Genomic DNA, 6,107 nt, shown 5'->3' with positions numbered 1-6,107 from the left:
TACTGTCTCACCTCAGATCAGTACAGGTTTTTTCCATACTAAAATTAGGAGGCTGAAACATTGAGTTGCTGCTCTTCATAGACACACAGCTGGGCTCTGGAGGTTCTGCTCTGAATGTCTGCAATCTGGAAATGTATCAACACAGGAAACACACGATGAAGGGAAATTAGAGGACAGCTTCATCAGACAACTGCTACTGTAAATGAAAAGTAAAAAACTGATTTTTGCAGAGCAGTGCTTAACATTCAGTCTGGATAAAAATGGAAAACTCAAATAGTTAGTTACCAGGAAAGACTGAGCAATGAAATCATGTATACTCGAAATGCACCATATGGACATAAAATGCAATGTGCCATGAAGTTGTTGGATATTGTGAAAACAACAAATTATGATTTAAATGTATTTAAACACTAAAACAGAGCTTTCGGCACAGTTCCTTTATCCTCAAATTCCAAACAGGACCAATGTGACCTAAAACATCTGGTGATGGACTAAGAATTAGAATGAAAATTAAATATTTGAAGGAACTTCTCACAAAGCAGACTGATTTCTGTCCAGTTTGGTAACATTTGTTAAATTAAATGAGCCCAGTTTACTAGTATAATGGAAGTTCATTTTTGATCCAGGCTATATCAGATCATTTGGGAAAAGGTCAGCCAGTCAAATCACTCACAAATAATGTTACCGGACCTCCTCTGGTAAAACTAATCCAGCTCAAATAGCCTTTAGTGTGTCTCTGACTGGGTGTGGAGTGAGTACAGACTTGCTGTGTAATTAAACAGAAAAAGTATATTTCTAAAGCACACACACATTCTCTGAAACCGCTTATCCATCTGGGTTATTTCTAAAGCAGATAACAGCAATGAAAATATTCTGAATTCTGACTTTGTTTCAGAACACTATCTTCATTACTATTATATTTATTATACACTTCTCTTTCATACCACTCTGTATGTTTCTCATATTACTATTATTATCTTCTGCCATTTTTACTGCAGGAGTACTTGCTCTCCCTTCACTTAATTTCCTTTATTTTCAGTTTCATTTTCTTTTATTATTCAATAGATCTTTCAGGTTTCTGGGAAACCATTACATTATGCACTCTATGCTCTCTTTAACTCTTCATCAGTTCTACCAGCTTGATAATCATCATAGCCAGGGCCCAGACTGTAATAAATGCTTCATCAGGTCAAGCTACAAAATGACTTCATGTGGTAACAACTAAATTAATTACAACCCCATTTCTAAAAAAATTGGGACGCCGTGTAGAATGTAAATAAAAATAGGATGCAATGATGTGAAAATCATGTAAACCATATTTTTAAAGGAGGATACTACAAAGACAACAAATAAAATGTTGAATCTGAGAAATCGTATTGTTTTTTGAAAAAAATATATGCACATTTTGAATTTGATGCCAACAACACGTTCCAAAAAAGTTGGGACGGGGTCCTGTTTACCACTGTGCTTCATCACCTCTTCTTTTAACAACACTCTGTAAGCGTTTGGGAACTGAGCAGACCAATTGGTGTAGTTTCGAAAGTGAAATGCTTTCTCATTCTTGTTTGATACAGGATTTCAGCTGCTCAACAGTTCAGGGTCTCCTTTGTCGCATTTTATAATGTGCCAGATGTTATCAGTGGTGACAGGTCTGGACTGCAGGCAGGTCAGTTCAGCACCCTATCTTTTTTACTATGGAGCAGTGCTTTTGTAATACATGCAGAATATGGTTTTACATTGTATTGCTGAAATAATCAAGGCCTTCCCTGAAAAAGACGTCGTCTGGATGCCAGTATATGTTGCCAAAACATGTATATATCATTCAGCATTAACAGGGCCTTCACAGATATGCCAGTCACCAATGCCATGTGTACTAATGCACCCCTATACCACCATGAATACTGGCTTCTGAACTGTGTGCTGATAACAAGCTGAGTGGTCTTCAGCCCAGAGGACACAGTGTCCATGGTTTCCAAAAAGAATTTCAAATGTTGATTTTGTAGGATCACAGGACACTTTTCCACTTTCCTTCAGTCCATTTTAAATGAGCTCTGGCCCAGAGAAGCTGGCAGCATTCCTGGATCCTGTTTATATGTGGTTTCTTCTTGCAGTTCAGAATTTACACTTGCATTTGTGAATGTAGTGATGAACTGTGTTTACAGAAGGTGGTTTTCAGGTGTGTTTCTGAGCCCATGCAGTGATTTCCACTACAGAATCAAGTCTGTTTTTAACGCAGTGCTGCCTGAGAGCCCAAAGATCACAGCCAGCCAATGCTGGTTTTTAGCCTTTTCCTTTGCATACAGAGATTTCTCCAGATTCTCTGAGTTGTTTAATGATTTTATGTACAATAGATGATGAAAAACAAAAGTTCTTTGCTATTTTACACTGAGAAACATTATTATTGAATTGTTGCAGTATTTGATCGTGCAGTCTTTCACAGAGTGGTGAACCCCTCCTGATCTTTACTTCTGAAAGACCCAGCCTCTGTGGGATGCTCATTTTATACCCAATCATGTTACTGACCTGTTGCCAATTAACCACCAGGTGTTTTTTTAGCATTGCACAACTTTACCAGCCTTTTGTTGCCCCTGTCCCAACTTTTTTGGAACATGTTGTTGGCATAAAATGCAAAATATGCACATATTTTTCAAAAAACAATCAAATTTCTCAAATTCCACATTTGTTGTCTTTGTACTATTTTGAATGACACATAGGGTTTAAATTATTTGCACATCATTGCATATTGTTTTTATTTATCTTTTGCACAGCATCCCAACTTTTGGAAATGGGGTTGTACTTTTATTACACTTATACAAATACTTTGAAAGAACCACTGCTTTAGTCAAAGTAATTATTTAAACTGAATAAAACCTCAATTTCTTGTTATCATAATAAATATTTTTAGGGTTGAACTGATGAACTTTTTTCCAAACTGCACATTACTTAGTATGACTAAAGGAAGGTAAAATTTAAATCTATTTTTTCTCATATCATTTCACACCAGTCTTACAGTCATGTAGTCAGTAGAGCCAGATACACTAGGAACATCAGATGGTCATGTATTTAAAACATTGTTATTATCAGTGGCAGCAGGAAGTGGAGATGTTGTCCAAGTACACAAAAAAACAAAAATATGCTTCTGGAGAAACATGCTGTTCAAACTCACTACCATCTAGTGTTACTGTCTCACCTCAGGTCAGTACTGGATCTTTCATTACTCAAATTAGGAGGCTGAAACATCGAGTTGCTGCTCTTCATAGACACACAGCTGGGCTCTGGAGGTTCTGCTCTGTATGTCTGCAGTCTGGAAATGTGATGCAGAGATACAAAAAAGTGTGTCAAATATGTGCAGGTACACATTAACGTCACTGTTACAGATGGACTACAGCAGTACAGGATGCTTCCTGAGAAACATGCTGTTGAAATTCACTACCATGTTGTGTCTGCATCTCACTACTGTCTCACCTCAGATCAGTACAGGTTTTTTCCATACTAAAATTAGGAGGCTGAAACATTGAGTTGCTGCTCTTCATAGACACACAGCTGGGCTCTGGAGGTTCTGCTCTGAATGTCTGCAATCTGGAAATGTATCAACACAGGAAACACATGATGAAGGGAAATTAGAGGACAGCTTCATCAGACAACTGCTACTGTAAATGAAAAGTAAAAAACTGATTTTTGCAGAGCAGTGCTTAACATTTAGTCTGGATAAAAATGGAAAACTCAAATAGTTAGTTACCAGGAAAGACTGAGCAATGAAATCATGTATACTCGAAATGCACCATATGGACATAAAATGCAATGTGCCATGAAGTTGTTGGATATTGTGAAAACAACAAATTATGATTTAAATGTATAATGTTTTAAGCCCTATTTGCACTGGATTAGTTTTAAGTGGTGTCATTGGAGTGACCACCTATGACATCTGTGATTTTAATCCAGTATGAATCTGCCAGGCCTGTAGTTTTACAAGTCTGCTAAGTAATAACTCTGGAGTGAATTTCTCTCTATCATTTGTCAAACTCAGAGCTGCTTCAGTAATAAAAATCCTGTTCTAATCGACCTCTTGGTAATGAAATAACAAATCTTGGTAATAGACTTGGGTATCTTTGTTTTTGGCAATGGGGAGACAAGGCTAACCGCTAAAGTAGAGCTTTTGGCGTAGTTCCTTTATCCTCAAATTCCAAACAGGACCACTGTGACCTAAAACATCTGGTGATGAACTAAGAATGAGAAGGAAAATTAAATATTTGAAGGAACCTCTCACAAAGCAGAGTTTTAATTTGTTAAATTAGACGAGCCCAGTTTACTAATATAATGCTATTCTATCTGGGATTAACTGGAAGTTCATTTTTGTTGGTTGTTTGGATCTGTTCAAGTGAACATCTGGAATATGACGTTTTGATCCAGACTATATGAGATAATTTGGGAAAAGGTCAGCCAGTCAAATCACTTACAAATAATGCTACCGGACCTCCTCTGGTTTGCTGTGTAATTAAACAGAAGAAGTATATTTCTAAAGTTATTAACAGTGACAAAAGCTCTGAGCTCTGACTCTGATGGACAACATGAAGCTGGCGATGAACCTTTTTTTATACCACTCTGTATGTTCCTCGTACTCCTCTTATCTTCTGCCTTTTTTGTGTAGGAGTATATGATATGGATAAAGCTATGGTATTTATGGAAATTGGCCTTCAGACATTTGAAAATTATCAGTTAGTAATCACTAGCAAAAATAAGTCTAGCATCTAGTCTAATAAGTCTAATAAGTCTAATATTGTGGGGCTAATAAGGGTCTCTTAATCTAATCTTAAAACAGCAGGCCTGCAAGGAACACATAGAACAACACCAGGCAATACATGGAAGATCTGTGCAAAGGGGCTACACATTCAGAAGAGAATCAACAGGAGAGCCACATTTACAGCAAAATTCTATCCATTTAGGAAATCTGTTTTCCTGCAACATACAGCTCACCCCTAAAACTGCAGCCAATACAGAGTGAAGCACTCAAAACCTACAAAGTTAATCATTGTAACCTTTTATATCAGGTAGCAAAGCGAGCAGAAGAACACAGCAACAAGTTTAATTTCGTTTTGATACGTTTATTTTCTAATGCTATGGATACATGTTCAGAAAGTAGAGGGATTAACGGGGCATGATGACTGACTGGTGGGGCACTGCCTCATTAAAGTAACAGGCTGCCAACGGTATCTCATTAGAATTGTCTCAAGAAAGCATTAAAACACATATTTACAAATTATCACAAATGATTTTATATTTTATATCAAATCATATTGTATGTCACATTGCCACCTGTTTATGACAAAGTGTACACCCTTAACTAAGCTTAACTCAATTAATATTTTGAATTTACTACCAAAACACCTCATAGTAAACATATTATGCTGTACAACTCAAACTGCTGTGAATAAACAATTTTATTAAGTTTAAAAATGAATGATGTGCCTGAAAGTAGTTATAGAGAGTAACTCACTTTGAGTCAGAGGTTTCTCCTCCACTGCTGAAGTGATGAGGCTCCATCATGAGGTGTTCAGTCTTCACAGACACAGTAGGACACTGGACACACTGCCCTCTGCTCTCTGTGAAGAGTTTCAAGTTTGAACAGGGAACTGAATCACAGGTTATCATGAACTTGATGTCACTACAGTTTCAGTCAATACCTGATAAAAATAACATAATAATTAACATCATTCATTAGAACAGACTGTCATCAACTGTCTACTGAATAGACTTCAGTAGGGGTATAAATGTGGTATGATGTGTTGTTGGGAGAGAGTACTTTTAAAGCGCATTACTAATCAGAGGTGGGTAATTAGTTACATTTACTCAATTCAATGTACTTGAGGAATATTTTAATGGAGTAGTACTTTCTTGAGTATTTTCAAATTATTCACTTTTACTTCTACTGAAGAATATGGAGGTAAGCTTCACTCAAAAGAAAATCTTATTATATTACATTACATATATTATATTATATATTACATTATATTATATTACATATGTTACATTACATTATATTATATTATATATTACACCTGTTTAACGCATACTACCTCTGAGTGACATGAGCCACGACAGGTAGCCTG

This window comes from Colossoma macropomum, unplaced genomic scaffold (assembly GCF_904425465.1).
Source record: "Colossoma macropomum unplaced genomic scaffold, Colossoma_macropomum, whole genome shotgun sequence".
In the NCBI taxonomy this organism is placed as follows: domain Eukaryota; kingdom Metazoa; phylum Chordata; class Actinopteri; order Characiformes; family Serrasalmidae; genus Colossoma; species Colossoma macropomum.
Note: the sequence above shows the minus strand (reverse complement) of the source record.